Source organism: Centropristis striata, chromosome 8 (genome assembly GCF_030273125.1).
Source record: "Centropristis striata isolate RG_2023a ecotype Rhode Island chromosome 8, C.striata_1.0, whole genome shotgun sequence".
Classification (NCBI taxonomy): Eukaryota; Metazoa; Chordata; class Actinopteri; order Perciformes; family Serranidae; genus Centropristis; species Centropristis striata.
Window position 1 is genome coordinate 21,789,647 of NC_081524.1, and position 26,303 is coordinate 21,815,949.

Here is a 26,303-nt window from a genome sequence, read left to right on the forward strand (position 1 = left end):
CATGCAATGATGTTCAGGCATCTGGTTAACAGTGGCAACAGGGCTTATTTGATGTCACAAATGACCTTTGAAAAAATGCTTTGATATGATAATGTAAAACTAATTTGTCCGTTTTGGCACAAAAAGAAAATCACCATTTCAATTTGGCAAGCACGTGCAGCAAGACAGTGTCAGGCTGACAAGCACAAACAGCCAAAAGCTACAAAAATACACATCTTGTTTCATCTCAAGCTGGTATTTTGGAACCCAGCCAAGCGTCCGAATAGATCAATTTTAATGTGCAGAGGAGTTATCTGAAGGGTGAAACTGACACAAATTTAATGGGCAAATATATGTACTTTTATTATAATTGAATTAATTTGGGTTTTGCCCTCAAAGTAAACATTATTCAATAGCATCGGGCATTACCATAAATTAAGGCTAATGTGAGAACAACTCTAAAATAAGATTCACTATTTTGTGACCTTTACGTGTTATTTAAGACAAAAATGGATTAAACGGTTGACCCTTTGCTCATTTGAATTGTAATTATAAACAGCCTGGAGTCGGCTTTGGAGGGCTTCCTGACTTTCACCTCAACTTGCAGCGATCCTGCCCTCATTATCCAAATTTACTAAATGTTTCAAACCTGAGCACAGGCATGGACTTGCTTAGAGATGTGAGGATTGAGGTTGATGTAAAACTCGCATCCACAGCACCTGAATCCTGCTCCGCTCCACAGATGTGGAGGCTGAGTGCTGTGCAGTGGGGCTGCAGCCACGTGTGCTGACATTGTAGAAGCAGTTATGCACTTTTAGAGGGATTTCTTTCCCATTACGGGGAGATGATTTATTTAAACTCGGCAGCAGATTTGTTTTTGCACTCAATGTTCTGTGAGCTTTTTTTGTTTTTCTATGAATATGGCAAATGTAAACACTAGTCCTGGTTATGGGGAGTGAGGTCTGCAGATTGTTTGTGCTGACAGTGAAAGAGCTGTTATCACAAACGGAGGGCTGTTTTTCTCCTCGCAGCTTGCTGTCTGTGTTCGAGCATGGACACGCAATTGCATTTGTGTGTGTTCTTGTAACAAACTGGCTCCTGTCCAGCAGCTCGGAGTGTATAATAGCGTGTGGACATCTCATAAAGCATTGCATGCTGTGGGAGGTTTGTACATTTTTTTTTTTTTTTTTTGCTAAGCTGGCTAGTTTCAATCGCCCCGAGAAGTTGCATCACTTCAGCTTTCCCACGTGAGGATAATTAGCCGTTGATAAACATGAAAGTCAGCGGAAAGTTTCTTTGAAGCCCAAATATTAGTCTTAAAGGCATGTTTCAGAGGAGAGTCGATGTGGTTCTCTCTGTAGTTATAAAGCCCATCAGATCACTGTTGAATACCAGCAAACTGGTGATCAATAACAAAATTATTCTTTTCATTGCTTGAGAGGAAAAATCCTGAAAGGGCGTCAACCATTTGAGAAATTTGCTCATGCGTTTTTCTCAGTCCTCTTCATGCATCTTTTATGTTTTCTCTGGCGGTCTGAGGTGCTGAGGGAGCATCACAACTCCCACACAGATGACTCCTCGGATGCCTGTCAGGAAGGCAGGGAATACATCACATCTGCTGATCGATATCCCCTGCTTAGGGCTCGCAGGTTCACTGAATATTAAGCAACCGTGGGAAAGTCATCCTGTCACGTTCCAGGTGAGGAGAGCTAAAGCCAGCAATTATCCCATCCTACCGCCTACAGAGTGAATGCAGGTTTTTTAATGAAAAGAGAATATAATCCATTAGTACAACCCCATCATTTAAAAACCTTTATTTTTATGGTTAACTCCATTTGGAGCCATAAATTGACTGGGCTGATTGGTTTTCTGTGTACTTACTATAAAAGGGTGCGTGGTGTTTGTGTTGATGATGTGACTTGAGTGTTATGTGTGTAGCAAACAAAAGCTATTATAGCCCAGTATTCACGAACATGCCAATTATAAAAGACTCATGTTGTAACTTGTAACTTTTGGTTGCATGGTGACTTTTAATACACCAACATTTGTGCTGGTTTACTGACGCAACCAGCAGACATAAAGACAAGCTAACAAACGTCTTGGCCAAACCCTGAAAGCTTCGTTTGGACCAATTTTATTGTCAAGAGCAACAGGTTAGCAGACTGTCGAGTCATCATTGCACCTTCTCTCTGCTCTGCACAAGGAGTGAAGAGAAACTGACAGCTAAAACAAAAGTTATGCATGTAACAAAGCATCTCTAGCGGTCAGGAAGAATAAAATGGAATGAATTGTTCGGTTCTGTTCGACCATGTTATCCAGTTGGGCATCAAGGATTAGAAAAAATACATTTCTTGTTTTGTGACATCTCTAATCCCAGCAAACTATCTCGCTAGTCAGGGGTCAGTTCAAGCAGAGAGTGATGGAGGAATAACTATGTGTCAGATATTCTTCCTATTTGGAGAAAAAAAAACAGTACAGTGAAGTGAAGTACAGTGTCTTACTTATTTGACTGGGAGATTTTTTTCTAATTTGCATATCCATAAATATTTATTCAAACACTGACTAGTTTCATTATTCTAAATTGAATATCTTCCATTCAAATTAGATCTCCGACAGCATATTTTAAATCCTGAGGTGATGGCTTGCTGACCTGCTTCATCTGGTAAACAATTTAATGTGATGCAGTTCATCTAGATCTTCACTCGATTAAACTATGTCATCCACTGGTTCAAATGGCAGTGTGAGGTAACTGCTTCATGAAAAACATTACCATCACTCTCCCTGTAACACTGACTTGGTGAGTTCAGCTTGTGAACTGCTTGGTGTTGCCGCATTAGGAAAAAAAAATAACGGCAAGCTCACATTTATCAACCTGACCTGTGAGTCCTCCTGGCAAAGGGTCAACAGATCCAACATTAGCAAGCAAAGCTCTTCCTGTTTGTTGCCCTTTAGAAAAGTTTGTCACCTGCTGGGAGCCAAGATGCTGTTAGCTTAAATCATGTGGGGCCGGAACAGTTCTAGGATGGGTGTATTTTTAAAATCCCGGCCCGACGCAGCTGTACAGGAAACCCAATTGGAGAACATTTTCACATCCCTGGTACACAGCCTAATGAGCAATGCCAGTCCTGTCAGACAAACTATGATCTTACCAGAAGCCATGTTGCTATGAAAAACACCCATGGGGATTTTACTCAAGCTGTAGCAAAGTCCCATGGGTAAACATTGTTAAGACAGCAACTCTGTAAATAGAACAGCCTGCTGACATGTACAGTACATCAGTGACGGTATGTGTCTCTATAGTAGGCTGTGTGTTGCGGCTCCCAAAGTCCCACCAGCCTACCATTAGTATGAGCTCTGTCTCTCTGTCAAAATCCCTCAGCATCCCCTCGCCTCTCCAAGCGGAGCCGAGCGGAGAGCCTCTGACAGTTAGCAAGCGCCTCCGCTGCACACATCATTGATACTAATGGGGACGGAAGGCTGGTGTAGGGTGGCATGTGTGTCAGAGTTCGCTGGAGTGTGCGTGTGTGTGTGTGTGCATTGTGCATATGGGGAAACCAAAGTCAGGATTACACAAGTGGAGCATGTGTGGTTGCTCTGCGGCGCGGAGATCAATTCATGTCGCTGCAGCAAATGGCATGACAACCAGTCTCCTCCCCATCGCCATCTGCCTCCTCTGTGCCAATTTGTCACAGCACATCCAAGTGTGGCCATGCCCTCATTTAACATTGAGCAAGAGCACGACTCAGGGAAGAACATGAAGAAGAAAGGGAAAGAAGGAGAAAATAAGGCCACTGACAAAGACTGGAGCCCTCGGGGCCAACAGTGAGAGAGGTCAACTGGAGTTTATCGGAGGGCAAAGAGGAGAAATGTACACAGGGGGCATCCTGGTGACTCAGCTGGCTCAGGTACAAACCACATGGATACCATGGATTTCAATCTAGACCGAGACCTTTGTCACATGTCTCCTCTAGGCCAATTTCACCTTTTATGCAAAGTGAAAAATATTAATTCCTGATTTGGTATCTTAAAACAAGCTCATTTCCTGCCAACAAGTTGTATTGTGCAGAACAGGGTAGATGTGTTATTAAAAAAAACCCTGTACTCTGTACTGTGGCTATCAAGAGTTTAATTCAGCACATGTACTAAAGTTGTGCAAATTGGAACAGAGAACAGGGTTAACCACGGGCTTCCTGATGTTTTGGTTTGGTGCACAAAGATTTTTTTTGTTTTCCTCCATCTAAAGCATGTGGGCTATGAACAAATGTTCATACATCCAAAATATGCAGCAAAGTATGCTTCACTTATGGTGGGGAGGACACAGCGCCTGCATTGTCAAGTGAGTGGGTGACAAGATATGAAAGCAATGCCACTCAGTCTCTTTCTGCCTCCGTCTCTCCCTCACATATTTGGCACGATAATACCTCTATTCAACTCAGCGGTCTGATCATGTTTCACGCCTGTGCACCCGCATTGACTGCCGTTCTGTCCCATTTCACCCCCTTTGATATGTCTTTGTGTCATCGATAATGACAGGCAGAAAATGGCTGTCCACGTCGGGGCCCCATGCCACGCCGAATGCCACTGATCCAGTTCAACACCTCGTTCCTATATGCTCGACCTTCTTACCCGACCATCATGTATTGTTTCCCTGCTGTCAGCAGAGAGCGTTGCAAAAGTGGTGGGCTTCTATTCACTTTGACTTGCGCACAATACTCCACAATGGCCCCGTGTCGCACATGTGCACAGCCAGCCAAAAGAGGGATCTCAGCACAATAGTGGCGCTTTGAAAGAGGGCATGAATAAAGAGATAGCCCAATGTGAGCATTGGCACTGTCAAATCGCTGCAAATAACAGCTCATGGGGACAAGGCTAGATCGAGAAAAAACAATGTGTTTGTGTTACATAAAATATGTCCTATGTGTCTATTTGTTTACCTGGGTGTGTGAGGCAGAGCTGTGATTGAAAGCTCTCGAGAGTCTTTTTGCCACTTTGGGAAAACACTTGAAAATTATGACCTGCACTGGCTTATACAATCAGGTATGGGTGTAATAAGGGGAGGCTATTAAAAGACAGTGGCAGACAGTCCTCGCTCCGTTATTGTGTCCAGTCTGAGCCTCGCAGGATGTGAACTTGAATTTATAGCACACAAATGTCATTATTTCCTCGATTCATCTTAACAACCCACACTGTGTGTTTTTTTCTTCCGCAATATATGGGGCAATCCTGGAGTTGCATTGATTGTCTTTGTTGGACCAACACTGATAGTATTTTGAGATACTGTATTGATCCCTGATTGTGAAGTCTGGAGTTTTTGCTTTCCTCAAAGTCAAAACAGCAAACAAACAAGACAGAAATGCAAAGCCTAAAAAGGCTGAACCTGGTGATGTATATGGACATGAGAGGTGTGAATCAGCAGAGGCTCCACGATACGATTTTATCCCGATACTTGAGTCACAATACGATATTATTGCGATTTGAAGCATTTTGCGATATGGTATTGCGATACAATATATTATGATTTAACTGTTTGAATTTAATTTTGCGGACACAAAATGCAGTTAATCAAGAATTGTCAAAAAGTCAAATAAGAGAAAATTCTCAGTCTATTCATCTCACTTCAGTCTTTTTATTTCTCCACAATGAGAGTCAAACCCACAGACTGACCAACAAAGTATTCAGTCAAACTGAATTGAACTGATATCAAACGTATGGACAACAACAACTCCAGCATTTTATCAAACTTTCCTCAACTTTAAGCTTCACTGCTCTGAATTTTTTTGCATGAAAGATTAAAAAATGCCTTTACATACTTATTTTGACAACTTCCCAATGCGACATCCTGATGCACATGGTGCCAATAGATTCCTACTAGATCTTCTAGTTACATATTAAAACCAGTATCTCCAGTATATTCCTAAAAGTGAGTCAGAGCGCTAAATATGGATACTTGCTGGCCAGGACTTGATATAATAGTGCCATGTAAAATATCGCGATACTATGCTGTAATGATTTTTCCCCCATCTCTAATGGACAATGCACAAAAGAAGAAAAAGGGGTCAAAATTGAACTTACAGACAGGTTTTTGCCACGTCCAACGCTCCACCAATCGTTATCCCCTCCCACTTCTCTCAGGAAGTGACCTCAGCAAGTTGGGGTCTTGGTTTTTGAAGATGATCGGGAGGTGTCAGGGGTTGAAACCCCCTTTAAAGTTCTCCCTCTTAGAACGTTCAGTCTTCGGTAAACTTCCTGTGAGAGCAGACAGAAAAAGAACAACATGTGAATAGACAACAACACGAGAGAAACAGCTGCACTGCAGACGCACTGCTGAAAAAACCTCAGGGGTTTGTCTCTTTTGCTTAAACGGGGCCACTGACCCTCGGAGCCCCCATGGAGAGGGGCTCCATCTCCTCTTAGTGTAATCTCCTCAGTAACTCTGCTGTCATAACATCACAGCTAACACAAGCAGAGAGGCCAAAAGCAGAGCCAGATGTTACAGGCCCAAACATGGTGATGATAGGAAAAGGTCTCTGTGGTTCCAGAAGATTTTCCCTTCACAATAGTAGTAAAAATACTAGAAAACTATGTACTTTTGCATAAATATGGCAAAATGCCAATAGGTAGATTAGAAAATAGAATAGATTACATTTGCTCAATACATACAAACTGTACATCAAAGTGTTATAGAGCCCCAGTAGAGCCTGACCGATATAATCAGCCAATCAGCATATAATATATTATCTGATATGCACCAATATGAAGACTTTTTACACAATATAAAATGCATCTGTGTATTGTAACTTTCCTTGGTTTTGGTTTCATCAAACCCCACATTGGCTGGGCTCTAGCGTCCAAGTCTATATATACTGAAAACAAATATACACAAGCCATGAGTTCATGAATATTCGGTTCTTGTGTCCAAACCTTCGCCCACACTCTTTGTTTTTGGCCAAATGTAAAACTTTTCATAAACAGACAATATGGAGGCAATATTGTGTAGAGCTGCAGAACTCGTGTAGCTCGGCATGACTGCTGCAAGGAATAACAACATGAAAAGCCAGCTGGTTGGACAGGTATGAGTGTGCAGGTGAATCTTCTGCAATCTGTACCTACAATTTCATTATCAGCTCTCTTAGTGACCGCAGCATCACCCCACGTTTTCTCCTTACGGGCTTATAAAATCTCTTATCGTCCATCATGTCTGCTGATAACTTTAATTCGCAAAATAATTTTGGACTTTTTAAAAGGTTCAAAACTTTATTAATTTGCCTGAAGCTCCATCTCTGCTCTCAAGAGACTTATTCATGCAGCACAGCAGGGGTTTACACCAGCACTTCACCATATGTACCGTCATCCTTCAACCAGCCTCCCCACAGAAAAACCACAATCGAAACGGAGGACGATTTATGAAAGATGAACTTCCTGTAAATCTTGCAAGTTCAGCAACCCCAAGCACACACACAGTTACATATGTTGACTGTAAATGGTGACTAATGGCAAATGATGCATGGATTTACTGTAACTAAGCTTACCTCCTCCACAGATTCTTTCACCTACACACATACATATACACCCCCATGCTACAGGAATGGGGGGGGGATTTTGTGACCGCAGAGCGATTCCTCACATCCTTAGCCATGGATAAAGCATGTCCAGCTCACTGACTCACTCGCACAGTGCAGCAGATGAGCTGCATTGCTTTCCCAATCCCTCCTGAATGAGGCAGCTGACTGCAGCTGCTGTGAGCTCAACACCACCGCCGACTCCCATCGCAGCTTCATAAAGCCACCGTAGGCCTGTAAACACTTAACAACCCCGGCCTCGGGCTAATTAAGCAGAGCAGTGTGACAGACTTGGCGTGCGCGCTGACGGTGACTTAACCTGTGTGGCGTAAAGACGGCGGTGCTGATGTCAGGATGCGTGGCGTGGCTGCTTTAGTGGGAAGGTTACGGCCGTTGTACCAAATGAAACCGGGTCTTAGTCATGGGAAGTGGTGTGGTGGAGTAAAGAGAGTGATGTCACCTCTGAAATAGTTTTTAAAGATTACGAAGCTCTATTACACACAACCTCTGACCACTTCCACCTTCCCACACATCAGTCACGGTGTGGACGGGCAACAGCTGTTTCTCTTGTCAGAACTCATCAGCATCAATAGGGCTGGGAGGTAAGGTCAAAATCAATATAAGAATCTCTTTTTTAAATACCAACATACAGATTGGTGGATATTGAAGCAAAAACCCAAGTTGAAGTGTCACTTGAAAAATAATTCAAGTGCCAGTCTACAGATCTCAAAGAGCCTCCTCCTGCTCTGTATTAACAACTTCACTTGCCACCATCCCTGCCCAAATAACCTTGCAAGACTGGATTTGTAAGAGTACAAGGTTGTGTGAGAATCAAAACAACAAACAGCTGCTATTTCTCTACCAGTGGACAGATTTCTACCATTGCATCTACTAGGATTTTCAAAAGTATCAATACTCAAAAAGTATCGATACTAAAACGTTGTATCTGGATACGATACTCATTGTAAAAAGTATCGATTGTTAACATTGTTCTAATTGTTATTGTTTATTGTATTTATTTATTTTTGCACTACCTCAGACCTCAAGCTTGTTGTCATAGTTGCAGTTTCTTTTTGCACAACTGTTTTTATTATAAATATTTAACCTGTGGTTCTGTTAATTTTTACATGTTGCATATTTCTTGTTCATTAAAATATTGGTGTTAAATTTTGGAGTCTTTGTTTTTATCCTTGTGGTATCAAAAATGGTATCGAGTATCGAATATTTTCCTGAGTATCGGTATCGAGTTGAAAATTTTAGTATCGTGACAACCCTAGCATCTACCAACCCTACTTCAAATTCCTCATTTTATCTAAACAGCAGTCCAAAATGAAAAGTTTACAGATTGAATCATTATTAAAATGGTAGCTGATTGACGTGTACATCCAACATAACCAAAGTGGTGTAATGCAAAGCAGATACCTGAATTGAAGATCTGACAAAATCCTCAATAACCAAAATCTCCGGTAACTCATGTATTAGGACCTGATATGATCAGATCATGATTAGATATAACAGAAAGTTGATAGTGAATTATTGCCCAGCTCTGAGCGCCAAAGTCGTAACAGCATGTCCCCAAAAACAACAAGTAGACCGGATAACCAACATGATTAACAGCCGCTGGCACAGAGGTTGGATAGATTAGAGTTAGCAGATTGAGTTAAAGAGGACACAGGACAGCCTTGTGTCTGTCTGCTGGCTAGGGAAGGTAACAGCTAACCATGAGGCAAAGAGGTTTGGTTGTTTGTTTGTTTTTTCTTCCCCCGAGCCTGTAGAGAGGTTCCAATATCGATTTTAGTGAATGAGATCAGCTGGTGGGGTTATTATCAAGCTTTGTAACTTCAGCTGCTGGGCCTATTAGATTGGGTGCTCATATAACACATGGGAGATGAAGGATAATGTTGCCTTGATTGTTTCATTGCCACACTGCGATCATTGTGGCCCGGCATTAGTGGCGTCCTATAATTTCTAATCTCATTTTCTGGAAATAGTCCCGCAGAGAGGCCCCCTTATCCTGCCATAATAGTTTTGAGGTGAGCCCCATTAACCAAATGAGCTTTTCAGAGCACAACATTCCTATTAACGCCTCTCGTACAATCCCTCATCTCCTTCAAACGTGTGCACCACCAAGGTAACATCACACTTTTAGGATATTCAACCTCCATGGAGCAAATCTGGCAAAATCCCTACCTTACCCAAATTACCTGAAAGCCCCCTAAACAGATTCATCCCACACAGACTGACACAACACAATCCCACCTCCACTCCCACTGCTGGATATTTCCCTGTAGGCCTTGTGGTGCTCACTGGGTTGTAGTAGTGATCAATGGCCCCTGGCCGCGGGCGTCAGGGGGGCCCTGGGCTCCAGGAATGGAGGTATTAATAATGCAAGGTCCAGGCCTGTCATATCCTCCATTAGCACAGAGGAGGCGGGAGGCCCAACGGCTGATTGATTACTAATTAGATTAATTGCGGTCTTTTAGAAAAGGAGGAGAATGTAATAGACTGGGGGTCTGACAAGTGTGAGGGTAGAGGTGCCTGGTCGGCTGAAAAATATCCACAGAGGCTATTTAAAAAAAAAAAAAAAAAAAAAGGACATTTCAGATTAGGAATCTCTCATCTCCTCTCCTCTGAGATGAGAGCACAACTGAGGAAAAAATAGCCACAGTCTGTGTAATAAACAGCAATTCAATCAAAGTCACTACATATTACTTAAAAATGTCGAATAAATTGCTCAATTCTCTGCAGGCTTTTCTCCACAATGCACCTGTGCACAAATAAACACAGCTCAGCTGCACTGTGCACACTAACTGAAGAAGACACTGGTGTTATTTGCTCTTTTCATTGAGACAATTTCCCCCTCCCATCCGCACATTTGTGTCTTGTTAGCTATCACTATCTGGAAAACATGGCATGATAAGGCCCACTACTCTCCAGTTTTCATGTAATGTGTGTAATGATAGTGTAGCTGAACACAGCCATTTGCTAAAGGGTGCAGAGGTGTGAGGAGATGGAGTTCTGCTTAATCTCCCTGCTGTCCTTTTGAGATAAAACTAATAAAACACACATCACAGCTGTGGCATACACATCTAAGTCTGAGGGGCAATATAAAGGTAAAGCTGCTGATATATTCATCAACACCTTTCTTCCATATAATGTGGTTTCTTTTTGAGACAGTTATTATTGTTGTAAATCACTTCAGACTGAAATTAGTTTGCAATTATTCCGAACTGATATTTGCTTTTGATTAAAAATCAATTACTGGCCACTTTTGCTGGCCACTTAGTGTCATTGTATAACCTCCAACATGATAAATGTGATGCATTTTTGTTTGAGGACATATTTATTGCAGAATTGATCTGAACTAAACTGGTAGTCTACGGGAAGTTGTTCCACTTAATTTCAATTATCCTTGGCTCTAATTAACACTGTAAGTGTCTCTTGGTCAGAAAGTTTTTTTATGGAACATTTCCATGCTGATATCAAAATTATTGGTAAACACAGAATTATTTAAACTGGCATTAGGCTTAGAAATCACTCAAATCGCGTATCAACATCCCTGCTGCGATTCCAAAAAGCACGCCTTCATTCTCAATATGTGGCGAGGCAGGCATGTATGTATGAGTTCCTGAGTACGAGACTAATTGGCACATTGGTATGGCCACACTCATTACATACACCCACACTCAACATAAATAGCCTCACACTTCAGAGGGGATAATGCCTTCCAAATAGGGAGCTGCATTATTTGTCTCAGCCTGCCTCTGCACCGGCAGACCATGGCGAGCCGTATCCTGCTCTGCTGGATCTCGCCAACCTCCGGGGAAAATGCTCCCAGCAGGCAATGGTGTGTTTACGTAATAATTGTGCCATTTTTGACTCCTGGAAACAAACTATTCAGTTCCGAGAAACCTGTGGAAGACACGCAACTGACCCAATTGCAAGCGTTTCAAGGAAACATGATGGCGTCCATATCTGTCCCACAACTTTGACATAATGATGTCATCAGTATTGGGAGGTGGAGGTGGAGGGCTTCACTCTAGCAGGGCCTGTGTTTTTGACGTGTCATGAATCATGAGGAGACCGGTCCTTATCAGTATCTTTGACAGTGAGATGGGTCTTTACGCTTTTCTTGTCACGAATGAGTTCTTGAGGGGCTGTCAGGATGGAGTGGAATATTAGACCCATTAATTATTCTGCTTTTCCATCCTGCAGGGAGGCAGTTCTGAGTCAGTCCCTCATATTTGACAAAGCTCCTCTCTGCTCAACTCCACCGCTGTAGCAGCAAGAAGTGTCTGAAGACGCAGCTTTGTTGGACTGCCAACACAAAAATTTGTTGGCACATCATCCCAAAGGACAATAAAGGCAACACATTCATTCAGTATTTAGAAACTGTCAAGAGTTTCTGTTGGCCTTTAGATGCCTTTAGGACTGTGATCAGAAGCACAAAAGGGGCTGGAAAAAAGTGAAATAGCACATAACATTGAGAATCAGATGGAAAATCCTGAAAAAAACAAGACACACAAGCCAGACCCAGTTGTTTTGATACTTGATTAATAAAAGGGTATGATTGACTAAATACACCATCCACTTCAGCCTCCACTGGGTTAATACTTTGCATTTGGTTCTGATTGCCTGAATCACTGTTATAATATGATCAGTGAGTGCAGGAAGGTCAGATCAGTGGTGAGTTGTGTCGTTCGGTACGTTCTGTGACACAAAATAGTCAACTACTTTACACAGAAAGGTTTTTGCGGCTCAGCAGCAGGTGTCTATCAGCTACAGAATGCTAGTGTCTCATGTCTAAATACGCCGAACACATTTAATTTACAATGGCAACAGACTGGAAGTCAAGTCCTTCTCTCCACAGCGTTCACACAGCATCCAATTGCAGATTCAGACCAGAACAAAGTAAGAACTAATGCTAAACAGATTGTTTAAAGCTGTCGATATGTGAAGACACTCTCATGTTTTACAGAATACCAATTTAAGTAAATGGACAAAGAGCTTTAGCCTCACAACAATGCGCTGTTACATTCATTTCAGTCAGCCTGTTGTGCCTGTCCTGCATGAATGAGCTGCAGTTCAGGAATTAGCACCAGGTCACAGTTGTTCAGACATTGTTTTACTTGGGACTATACAAATAGTTGGATGTCCTAATTGTTACAGTAAGAAATATGGCCAATAAGCCAATTTTGAATGTTTACATTTGACAAAATAAACAATTATATATATATATATATATATATTGCACTGCTGTGCAAAAGTCTTAGGCAGGTCTGAAAAAATTCTGTAAAATAAGAAAATGCTTTTGAAAATAGAAATCCTAATAGTCTATTTTAATCATGAAGCAAAGTGAGTTAACAGATGATAAATCTAAATCAAATCAATACTTGGTGTGACCACCCTTTACCTTCAAACCAGCATAATTTTTTCAAAGCATTTTTTCACACCTGCCCAAGCCTTTTGATCACTACTGTTTATATGTATTTATTTTTGTAATTTGCATACTGAGGCATATACCGAACCATGTACTCTTACACCTGACCTGTACCCAATTGGAGGTAATGCTAAATAATCACCGTTAGACTGACCCAGTACTGGCTTTGCTTGTGGTTTATCCTGTCAGTTTAGCTTGCTGTAAAATATGAACTTCATTGAGATACATGTAACAACCAAGAATAATGCTAGCATCAGCTTATGGACCATAATCCCTTTATGCTGTAATTACTAAGACAAAGTACAATATGGTATTAACAAAATAAAAGGTCTTATTATACTGACAACTGCTCGTCTTTCTGCTTTCCGTTCTGTCTGTCTCGGTCTCTACCTGCTTTCTTTCCCTCCTCCTTCCCTCAACCCGAGGCTGCCCCCTACCTCCTCCTCTCAGCCCCCGTGGCTCGCTGCAGTGACGACACGCTGTGCTAATTGAAAGCGACCCTGACTCGTCCTTTTTCCAAACCGCTCTGGCGGACGCCCCATTGTTTTTCCCTCCGCCGGCGGTTGACAACTGGCCTTTCGGCTGCGGCACTCTGCGGCGTGACCTCTGGCCTCGCTGTTTCGGCCTTTTCGCCCCTCTCTCTCTGCCAACACAGAGAGGCCAGGTCTGAAGCCACAGTGAGTGGGAGGAAAGTGCAGACTTTCACCTTTTTCTTCCTGCTGTATGGTGCTGAACTGCAGCAGAAATTGTTCTGGTGAGAATTGCTCGAGAACAAACGGAGGCAGTCCTCAAGAGGTTAAAAAACTTGTTTTTAGTTTGGCCGCTTCATGCAAGTATAACTGATGCATAATATTGTTTACACAATAAAGAGAGGGCTACAATTTGAAATTCAATGAAGATGCAAACAATTCCAAGGCATCTTCCCTTGAAGATGCTCTGCAAACTCTGAAGGACAAAAGCACAAACGCTAACCTAATAGATGAGCTACAGCTGCAGCGCAGACAACATGATTAGATTCTCCTCATGCTTAATTCCTTTATCAAAAAGCAGTGATATTCCACTAAAACAAAACGCTTGTACCTGCAGTGTTTCAATAGAGGTGGGCTGCTCTTATCACCCTCACTGAATAGGACTGGGGCCCATAATGTAATAGCCTCGCAGCGCGCTCATAAATCACCTGAAGAGGCTGCATGCCACATGCACTGACACTCCCAATCTGCCAACCTGTGTCTTTATTAAAGAGCACATTATACTGAAAGGAGCCTTTTTTCCCCACAGTCGCTGCGCTATAAACACCTCAACTCATATATTTATGCAAACACGAGGATACAAATACTTTCCTCTGCAGGCGCAAATACATTTCTCTACATGCAAAATGTGTGTGTGTGAGTGAGCCATAGTCAGACAGAGACTGCCATTGTTTTTACATCTTGTCACCGTCCCTCTTCACAGTTTCAGCAATTGTCTCCTTCCCACTGCGAGAGACGCATCAATTTGGATGTATGAATGTCTATTCATATTTGATTTGCTGAATCTCTTAGATGTTATCGGCCAAATAGTGTAGACAACAGATTGTGTTGTTTCTACGTGTGTGTGTGCGTGTGTGTGTGTGTGTGTGTGTGTGTGTGTGTGTGTGTGTGCGTGTGTGTGTGTGTGTGTGTGTGGGGTTGTTGGCATGTTGAGTTTGTCTTCTTCTCTCTGTCATTCCAGTAACTTTGACAGCTAAATTGGAAAATGTCAAAAGTGAACGTCATGTGAGTCGACAAAGAAATAGCAGAGAAGCGAGATGTGTCATCAGTATGGGCCCTGCATGATGACAGAGAGGAAACAATCAGCCCTTTGACTTCTTTGCATGCTTAACTGTGTTAAGTCAAAAGTTTGTGATCAAATTTTTCTCCATGCTCTTCCCAAAAGTGCCTCTGCTGTCTTACCAATAACCCGCTTATCTCAACAATTTCGTCGACAAATTTAAGAAAGACGCTATAAACAAGAACAGTTACGCCTTGTGTGTGCTGGTGTCCTTGCCTTTGAAGCAGACATACTTTAGACTTGTACTGAATTAATTGTTGGTTACGTTGCCGTCTGTGATGTTGGAACTGTGTCATGGCCATGGTTGTTTGTTCAAATGTAAGGAACTGAGATGTCTCACTTCTACAGGATTACAACACGCACAAAAAGCTACATTATGCTATATGTGCTTTGCAAAATTAACTGAGATATAAAAGAAAAATATGCACCTCTGCTGTGAACGACCATTCAGAGAGACTTCAACATTACTGGAAGAGTTCATGTTCTACTTTCTCTATTGGGCTTGAAGTTACAAGGCCAATCTTTACAAATTTTGCACTTTAGATTTAATTAATGGTTCCTGCAACCACAGTTTTATTGTCAGAGTACTATTGTTCAACTCGCTGTTCATCAACTTCTGCAAGGTTTTTTTGTGCCCTTGGACAAAAGATTTGACATTCACACATGATGCACACAAGTGAAGAAGAAGTCTTGAATCCAAGATGTCAAATCTCTGGCTGCTCTGAGCCGTACGACTATTTGTGCCAACTAAATGTGACTAAAAATTCTGCAGGCTGCCACAGCGCTCCCAACCAAAATCATGCAAATTATGAACAGGAAAAAAACACTAAATCCCTTTCTCCCACTCAGTTCTTGCAAACACAAGACGTACCCCTTGGTAAACACCGGCAGCAGAACACATCATGCAAAGAAAGATTCGCTGCTGAGAGACAGAAATGTAAACAGCTCGCAAACTCTCAGAAAAAGAAGTTGTTACACCCTGGAAATAAAGTGTTGAGGATGGGGATGGAACAAAGGGAATGGCCGGAGCTGTTCGTTGGAGGTTTTTCTTCCCCCGACTCCTGTGGCTGTAATCTGACCAGTGGCAGCAGTCCAAGGCAATCTCCGAGGGCCGTCCTCACCCACAGAGCTGCTGATGTAGATCTCTTTAGCCGTGTGCACACTGAGGCTGAAAAGTGTCCAATTCTCAAGTTTTCCCTCCACACCTCACTTGTATTCTGTGAACTGCAAGAACTTATATGGAAATCTAAATGGACCCTAAACTAGATCTACAGGGGCGCAACTTTCACATGACATACATTTGATTAACTCAAGTTATACTCAGAAAATGCATGCTGCGTAAAGTTTACACACTTTTTTTTATTGAAGCCATAAGTTTAAATGTATAACTTTGTTATAAGAATTACACTTGTAAGCTGGCTGTGTTGTTCTTTGTCCTCAAGTCTCTCTGGAAAAAGAGCTCTCAATGCAGCTAGCTAATTAAATAAAGTCATTTAAAAGTTGAACTCTTCCTTTTCCGAAAGGTCTCTTGATTATTTGCTAATATGCAAAAAGAGAGTCTCTGTACTAGAGGTGTACAAAGACTTACCTATATTTGTTCAGCCAACAAAATCATCTGTGTCTGTATTTGTATTCGACTAGAAGACAGAAAGTGGGCATGTTTTATACTGTAAGTCATGTTAAATCGAGCCAATATTGTATTTTCTACCCTGATACTCATTGGCAATGCAGTTTGTGTGCCTTCGATGCATCACATTGATTTGATATTGGCATATTGTGAATTATATTTCCACATCCTCATAAGGTACTTTCCATCTTTTCAAGAAACATAGAGGTTGCTGCACATGCCAATGATTAGTTTGCTTTTTTTCTCCTGAATTATGCAACAAGTTCTCCAACCTAAATGACAGAAGAGGTCGTGTGTCAGTACCACAAAACAACACACGTATGTACGTATTGCGGCTCGCGGTACAGCGGCGTAAAATAGCACACATGTTGCACACTCACAGTTATAAAAAAGGCTGCAGTTTCTGTGGATTTATGTTGTAAAACCATTGCCCTAGGTTTAGGGCAAAAAAAATCCCAGTAAGGCGTTATAAAAGACAGTTTAAACAGTAAATAAATGTACAGAAATACTGGAAGTGAAGTAGTTACAAGGGTCACGCGACTACCGCAAGTTATGTAAAATGCAAATTAGGGGTGGGCGATATGGCCCTAAAAGATTATCACGATATTTCAGGGTATTTTTGCGGTAACGATATTCTTGACTATATTACAAAATACTGAAAAATATATAGAAAACATGATTTTTTTAGTCCGTATGAATAAATAAAAAACATTCAACAAAATAAAAATCAATCATAAATCTAAAATGTAGTGTAAAGTGGGCAGTCCGTGGACTGGGATTAATAAAAGTAATTAAATCTTAAATATTAGGTGCAAACCATCAAACAGTTGCCATATATATAAAAATACTCTTGAGTATTAGCAAATAATAAAAAACAACTAGGGGGATCCAGGGCATGCACCTTGGAGAATTTTTTTTCAGAAAAGCCCAAATTTGGTGGCCTCTCACAGATTCTAATGCCACTATTCATCCATCATATACACTGATCTTAATCATTGCATATTTTAATGAAATATTGTAAAGGAGAATAAAGGTTCTGAAGGGGAAACCCTTATGCCACTATGTCAAGAAGAAGGAATGTTGCCAATATCATGATATGCATTTTTTTTTTACTCATAAAAAGAATATGCCGGTACAATCGTTAACGATACGATATGGCACACCCCCAGTGCAAGTTACGTAAAACAACGCAAGTGTTGTTTTTTTTCAATGTGTAATGTCAATGTGATTCACCTTACTTAGGTCAACACTGAACTTAGGTTAACATTTTTTTACTATTGTTTTCACACGGGACTTGAACCCTGCTCTCCTGGTTGAAAGTCCACCATTTGTTCGACCCATCAACCACCCCAGCCAATCACTACTACGTCAGGAAGATGGCGGGGGACGCATTACAGCGGACGGTGAAATTCGTAAATATACCTTGTTTTTTGCTGCATGTAGTTTTTAGGGGGAGAATAGGCTGGAATTATAAAAAGCAACTTCTGATAGAAAAAATATATCTGTTTCAGTTATATTATTTGTGCGTATTTTGATTCTGGCACATCCATACTAAGTGTAGTGACTATCTTACATGTGAGCAGAAGGGTAACTGTTGATACACGCTGTCATATTTAAATGTGCAGTTACAGGTGTGGCATGTTTTGTTGTTGTGGTTCTGCATATTCACGTCATCTTCACGTCAGTGGATGGCAGATATGGGTTACTTAGATATGATCACCGGACAAAATGACACGTGAGCAGTGATCTCGAACGCCGACTGCATGACCGAGAGCAACACATCCTTCCATCTACCTCGGTCTCACCTGTCCCTGCGTCACACAGCCTGTCAAAAAAACTGGTCAGCAGAGAGAGAGAGAGAGAGAAAGAGAAAGCCTGGCTCCCGCTGCACACATTTTGTATCTTGACAATACAGATCAAACACAGTCTCGCAGCAGTTAAGGCTGAGCCACTGTTTGTTATCTCGTCTGATATGGAACGTACAACATGCGGACGCACTGCGAAGGAGAGCGAGGCGGACAGGTAATCCAGGATTACGCCGCCGACATGTCATTTCCATGGACGTGTTATTCCTGCTCAATCGTCTTTTGTGTGTAACGTGGGGTGCAACCCCGTCTGTCTGCTCCAAACTCTCCTCTGGCACCCATCAATGGCGCGCCGTGGACCAGCATAGACGACGAGATAATGAGCTCCCGTTGCCTTGTCAACGCTATCCCTTTTTCCCCCCCGACGGCCACACTCTTAAGCTCCCGTTTGCCTGATTCCCGGTGTGCCGAGCTCTTCGGTAAACACGGCATCTAGGTGCTAGATGAGATTTCATATTGTCTTAAAATCCCTCAAACAGGCGGCCACGGATAGACAATCCAGCCGCAAGTTTGATGACTGCTGGTGGGTGGGGTGCTTATGAGAAATTTTACATCAAAGTTAATGAATCTTGAGGTCGAGTTCACAAACGATCTAAATGCAAGAGGCTGATAATGAATGTAGTGGCAGATAATGTCCTTTATGTCTGAGTGAAGCAGCAGACAGACACACTTGGCCTCAGTGACTCACTGAAGCCTTTTAATGCTGAAAAAAAGCTTCACACAAAGTGATATTTCACTCTTCAGGAATATTTTCAATATTGAGTGCTTATTCTCAAAATTGCCATAAAATGAGCTGTGAAATTACAGACACTAGTCCTGTTAAAAAGCTCTAAAAACACAGTCTGTGGCATCGTATGGACAGAAATGCCTGAATAGAAGTGTTGTGATTTAATATATTCTAATTCATGTATTTCATGTTTCCTTCCTTTTCTGTTTAATATAAGCTTTATCCTCATTATTTCCCTCCTTCCCTCATTTCTCTTGCTTTACTGTATAGAGTCTGTGTTCATTTGTGTAACAAATGTGCTGCCATTTTGGCCGGGACACTATCACAAAAAAAGGAGCTTTCCGTCTCCAAAGACCATCCTGGCTGAATAAAGGTCAAACAGAATACATAAAAGTAACACAATCTACTCTAATATGAGTTCACGCTCTATCGGCTCCTTAAACAGGAAGCTCCAGCCATCTGTACACATTATGTTATCGGTAATGACCTCGCTGTGGGAACTTCTCTGTTTAAAACTCATTTTGGCTTTGATTTTTTTTCTCTCTTCACTAAACCCTGCATATGGAGCTAATCTGTCTACAGTCAGGTGTGGTAATCAGAATCTGCCGACTTCAAATAAGAGATATTTGAGTGACTGAGTCCCCAGATCATATACTTAATGTTTGACATAAATACACCAATGGGTCCTGTATGGTTTTGATGATACAAAAAGTTTTCTGACATAAGAACAGCTACTTTTAAGTAACTACTGAACATTTAATGCTCATTTGTGCTTGTATGCTTTATCTTTTCAGCCTTTTACTGGGCAACAGTTATCACTTTCTGCTAACTTTATTGCCGTTTCTTTTGCTTTTATATCCATATGCCTCTTAAAAAAGGGACAATTCACTTGTATTAAGTATCATTTCTACATTAAACTGCTCACAAAAAATGTGTGGATCATCTTGAGTATCCACACTGTAAAAAACATTTGTAGAAATTACAGTAAAACACTGTCAAATTGCATCAGAAATAGGGCGTAAAAATTAAAAATTGTATATCACCGTAGTCGCTTAATAACCATAAATGAAGGAATATTACAAAACTTAAACTGTAAAAAATATAAAATACATTTATGTAAAATTAATGGAGAAATACCATAATGTCACAAAGACATAATTACCCTAAAAATAACAGGATTATTCAGTCTAAATTACAGTTGCTGATATTAACATTTAAATTTACAGTAGAAAACCTCCTGACTGTATTTTTTACAGTAAAGTTCTGGTAACCACAGCTGCCGGTATTTTAACATAATTAAAACAGGGGTTTTTTTTACAGTGCAGTTCTTGGTTTCTTGATATTAGAAAAACATTAGTGTTGACTTTTTCAAATGTACTTTTTTGGTGTTTAGCGCACAACAAGCAAAGTGCCATATAGTCTATTTATATTCACTTGAAGGCAGACATCTCTGTGGCCAAAATAGATCGGACAAAACAGTGTAGATTGACAGACAGCATTACAGGTTAGAGGAAACAATAAAGTTTTGATTTTCCTTCACAGTGGAAAGAAAAAAAAAGTCTATGCCAGTGGTGACAGTTTTTGAATTATTTTAACAAAATATTAGAAGAGGTATTTTAGTTTTCACACTGTAATCAAGGGTGTTTTAAATTCCTATGATGAGGGTTAAAAGACTTCAGGAGTCATGGAAGGTTAAAACTGCTCATACACTCATACGGAGCGAAGACAGAAACAAATAATTACTTACTTTATGCCCACTTGTAGTGTTTCCGAGTTTGTGTCAAGTCAAAGAGTGCGTTATATTCCAAAGTTTTTCGTGTGATGCAGTGTTTTCTCTGGTTTAAATTTAAAGCTCCTCACTCTGTCACTCATCTACAAATGTGGCTGGTGGGAGGAAGAGTCGGGCCGCATTCCACCTGCTCTATCTCCATCCACATCTTGACATTTCCTGAAGGGCGGCATTCTCCCCTTCCTATGTGTCACACACACACACACACACACACACACACACACACACACACACACACACACACACACACACACACACACACACACACACACACACACACACACACACACACACACACACACACACACACACACACACACACACACACACACACACACACACACACACACACACACACACACACACACACAAACACACATGCACACACAGTCTGCCATGATGAGGCAACTCCTTTCAACTCAAACATCAGACCCTTGAGTATCTGTTTTGTTTATCAGCTCACTAGAATGCCGCTCTGAAATGACGCCAATTTCCTCTTCGCCTATAGCAGACGGTCTATTCTGCATTTAAGAGCAGTGTTGTCTGAACTCAATCTTCACACAATCAGTGCCTATGTAATTCTAACCCACTGCTTTGTTAATAAAATGTAAATTCAACAGTCAGGTTTCTCCTTCACTGTTTGTGTTGCATTAAGCCGGATTCATTTCCACTCAAACGTCTTTTTTGAAGACAAGTTGCAAAATCAGACGTGATTTCAAAGACATCTCTGTAAACATCCCTCAGTGCATTCACTGTTATTTTACAGTAACTGTAGAAGAAGAGTTCTGGCACAGCGTTTAGACGAGGTAATGTTTCTCTCCCCCTCTGCCCTCCCTCCCTACTGACTCTTTATTTCTGTTTGAACAAAAAGAAACAATATTTCTTTTTATAAAAGCAGCTGCTAAAACAAAGACGCAAATAGAAAAACACAGCGGTTGCTGATGTTTTCCAAACACATTTTCTTCTTCTTGGAGCCTTGTCAAAGGCAGTAAAACTAACCTCTCACCTGGTTTTGGAAGAAAAGCTCTAAGAAGCCATTTTGCATAGTCGGTGTAGTAAAAAAAATCAGACTGAAAATCAAAATGATTCCAAGCTGGCGTGTGTCCAGTAAAAGAGGGAGAGCTGTTCAATAGAAGAGCGTGAAAATGTTCAATATGAGTCTGCAACAACCTCGGCTTCACAGGCGCTTTAATTCAGCACATGTGCGTGTTAGGAGCCGTACTCCAAGAACGACTTCGTCCAGATTCCAGTCTGAATCATGACATCAGTGTTTACAAACTGTATATACTGGGCGGCAAATACATAATGCCAGTCAAAGCACTTATTTTCAACTCCCACAGAGCCCTCTGCCAGTTTCATGAGTCATAACTGTTAAATGAAAAGACAGCCGGCCCCTTCATGTTTCTTTGGAGGGTTTGTCCATTAATGACTGGGGCTCGGCCCTATGTCAACATGCTGGCTGTGAAGGCCAGAAGGGACAGAGAGGTGATGCTAACACCCACAGCCATGTCGCGGCCTGGCGCGGGCCGGCCTTTTGGAAGGGGGACTAGTGGAAATCAGCGGGGCTTGGCCCCAGCTTCACTACTGCCTCGGCCTGCTAATGGCGTTCCAAGTTTGGAGCTGCCATTTGTCAGCTTGACTGATGTCTGTGCCACGCGGATCATTCTCTTTCCGTCATCCATCTCTTCACCATCAGAGGAAAAGTACAGGCGTGTTGGCTGGAGCGATGAGGATGTGCTCCTGCAATCAAACTCCACAAATGAAAAAACACTTAAGCTTTAAACTCGCAGGTGGAGCAGAGAGAGTATTCTGAGGATGAAGGGACACATTTACTGCAGGTTTTAAGTGAAAAAAAAAAAGAAAGGAAAAAAAAGACAAAACAAAAATGAAGAAGCTGGCATTCACATTTTGTACATAATGGAAGAGCATGAGCTCAGCCAAAAACCACAGAAAGCAAGACAGGCTGTTGAGATAGGCTGTTCCTATTCCTGGAACGCTTTCAGTGGTCTATGAAAAACCAGGGGTCTGTCTCTCCTCTCTCACTACATTAAGTGATTCTTATTGAAGCCTAGCAAACAGGATCCAAACAGGAAACATTAAGTCTCCGGAGAAAAGAGGGAAAGTAAGCGATTCTGCCTACGTGAGGTGGAGAACAGAGTGAGTGAGTGAGATGTGGTGAGTGAATGTAAAGCAGGGGAAAAAGTGGAGTTGGGAAAAAAGAATAAAACATACTTAGGGAGCAACAGTGTGAAGGGAACAGCTGAAAGAGGTTGCAGGGCCCCAGGTGAGCCCCGTGGTGGGTCATTTCACAGCCCTGTAGGCTGACTAACACTGACAGGTCAGCTGGAAGACTCGCTGCCAAAAGAAACCCTCGACGGAAAGAGCGGGGCACAGGGCTGCACCTCCACACACACAAAAACAAAACATGCAAACACACACACACACACACACACTCCTCTCTGCCTCCACCACAAAATCATTTCCTTTTCAATCTGCCACACAATAACCGAGCCGCTGTTTATTGACCTTTACCATGACGCTTTTCACCAGGCAATCGCTTCTTTGGCTCGAGGCTCAGAAATATAACTCCGACTGCTCGGCTCAGTGCTGCGACTCCACCGGCGTGCAGCTGGCGCTCGTACATTCACATCAGGATGTGCGGCGAGCGCCTGGGGGAGGGAGCCTCCCTGACAGCCACCATGATTGGATCATCAAAGAAGACAACTTGATGTTATAACTGTCATTAGCGCGGTAACAAATCAATTAAAGGGAATCACAACGTTAAAGGCCTGCGTACACACAGATGCCTACACAGTCTGTATTCACAACATGTGATGGTCACAGTCGGGCTGGCGCTGACCAAACACATGCTGGCTGTGATTTCCCTGAATTAAAGATTATGTCCTTAAGTAAGAGCCTTGTAAATAAAAGTAAACCAATGAAGCAAACCGGTCCTTCTTGACCAAACAGGCTTCTCCACTAATACCCTGTTATTCATAAGGCTGTTACTGCTTTTGTTGCTGCCTTATTTGCATCAAATTCAGAATAAAAGCTTCAGTCCCAGGATATTCTGCTGCCTCTGTTCCCCAAACACATGCAGATTTCAGAAAGAAAGCTGCCCCTTTTGATTGGGATTAAATTCTCTTTTCTCATCCCATTTGATCATTTTAAATTGTAGCTCACAACAAATATTTGGCATCATTTGTTATCCAGCCAGACCAACAGTCCAAAATGGAAAAACTCTATCTACAGCTGCAAACCCTCACGTTTGAGAAGTCAGCAAATGTTTGCTTCCTTGCAGAATGATGTGATGGATTGACTGATCACAAACACTGTTTTATGACGATCACCTAATCAAGTAGTCCGCCTGTAAACTGTGCTGCCTTGTTGACCACGTCTACTGACAAAGTGATATCCTGATCTCAAGAGACAATCCCAACAAGATCTCCAACCTTAATGACAGAATAGGCCGTCTGTCAAAACGACTGAAACTGAGGTTTAATTGAATTTAGGCAAAAAAATTACTTCTCTAAGATTAGGGTAAAAAAGTTCTTAGTTAGACATTTCAAAAGATAGGGTGAATTCGGGTAATGTGGGACACTTTTTGCAATTTTGACTTTAATCTAAAAATATTTTATATAATTTCAGTCACATGACACACATGGTAGACCAATAGTAAAGGTTTTGATGACTATATTTACTTTAAGCAGGAAATAAACCAGCCAAACCTTAAGTGTCCCACATTACCCGAATCCACCCTAGTTTAAAAGGTGCATAAATGCATGTTAATGCTGATGTGAAGTAGTTACAAGGATGACGTGACTACTGGAAGTGACAAAGTTACATATAAACAAGATGCACAGAAGTTAAGATGTTTGGATCACATGGTTTACTTCTGTTTTTTACCCCATTCTCTTGGGTGAAAGTCTGTCCTCCCTAAGAGCAACTTTTGTGCTTTATACTCTTACGCTTAGACGTCATTCTTAATTACTACGGCCAGTAGGGGGCGGGAGAGCACAGCTGCTTGTAGAAACGACCTATGGGGCCTCGACAACCTTGGTAAAATAAAGGTCAAATGAAAACAAATTAAGAACTCCACCATCTCAAATAGACTGACACGGGGAGTAGGGCTGGGCGATATATCGATATAAAAGATATATCGATATATTTTTAAATGTGATATGGAATTAGACCATATCGCATAAGATATAACATTTGTAATGTTCGTTATTCTTTTCTCGTATAAATATATTTATTTCAGAAAAAGATTGGCCTATTTTATTTCATAGGCTAATTTTATTGAAGATATTTTTCATTCAAATGTGCACTTTATGGAGCTTTGATTTTGATTTTTTTTTTTTTTTTTTTTTTTTAAAGGTACTCCTGTTGTTATACAGTATTTATATTCACTTAAATAAACAGTTTCAATAAAACTACTTGTGACATGTCATATTTGACTTTGACTGAACATTTGCAATAAAAAATATTGGGATATATATCGTATATCGATATTCAGCCTAAATATATCAGGATATTACTTTTGGTCCATATCGCCCAGCCCTAACGGGGAGCAATTTTCCCAGTCATTGGCTCAATTCTACATTTTGCCATTTGTTTCAAAGAGATTTGGATGCTCTCCATGCTTTCCCAGGGATCAGAATGGGAACCAATGAGGCGGTGGCAGTGGATCCGGCGAGGTGGCAACCTTCTGCCGCTGAGTGAATGCCTGTGACAGCGCGAGTCCTCTTTGGCTGACGAGCAGCAGGGAGGCAGGTGGGCAGGCGGAGGCTTATCTGCCAGAACAGCCGGGGATACACCACACCTCCCGCCGCAACAACTGCCACGACTCGACGACCTCACGCAGAGAGAATGAGAGGGTAGCGGCGGGGAAGGGAGAGAGGTAGATATGGTAGGTTCTGGGAGGAGATCAGCTACACATTAAAAAAGCAGGAGCATCTTTAGATCCTGTGAGGTGCTGTTTGTACTGAGATCAAGCTAGAGAAGTTAGGGGACAGATAAGATGTGAGGAAGTGTTGGGCTCGGGCTGGACTACATGAATAAAACCTTCTATCACAGTATACGGATCATTTTATGTTCCTGCAACAATATTTATCAAGGTTAGGGTTAGATATCATTTTCGACACTGGCTCCACTATGATAACAGTTCCTGTACTGAGACTAAAACAACATTTTTTTCTTTTTTTTTCATCAAACAAAAACATATTTGCCTTTTTATGCGTTTTAATGAAAACAGACAAGAACTGTACCTGCTCAAACTGACGTCCAAAATTGGCAAACTTTCTTGATTTCCTGATTTAGGTCATGAAATGTCTGATCAAAGACTGGATAGATATCCGACTGGAATTTTAATCATGAAACGCTTTGAACACTCAAATTCTCCAAACACATTCGCTACTGAAAGAGAGCTGAGGTTCTACATCTAGTTCTAGTCTGGACATAGAAGTTTTCGGTAAATTCAATTGAGAAATCTTTTGAAATACAGGTGGG

The 26,303-nt window shown here is 41.5% G+C and overlaps 1 protein-coding gene across 2 annotated transcripts in view; it reads right to left on the bottom strand.

Annotated features, from left to right (window-relative positions):
- sema6e (sema domain, transmembrane domain (TM), and cytoplasmic domain, (semaphorin) 6E) overlaps positions 1-26,303 on the bottom strand; it is a 176,154-nt gene that overhangs the window by 97,333 nt on the left and 52,518 nt on the right. For both annotated transcript variants that reach the window (XM_059340224.1, XM_059340223.1), the window contains exon 3: positions 6,052-6,225. The gene's annotated coding sequence lies outside the window, so the exon portion shown is untranslated. The remainder of the gene's footprint in view (positions 1-6,051; positions 6,226-26,303) is intronic.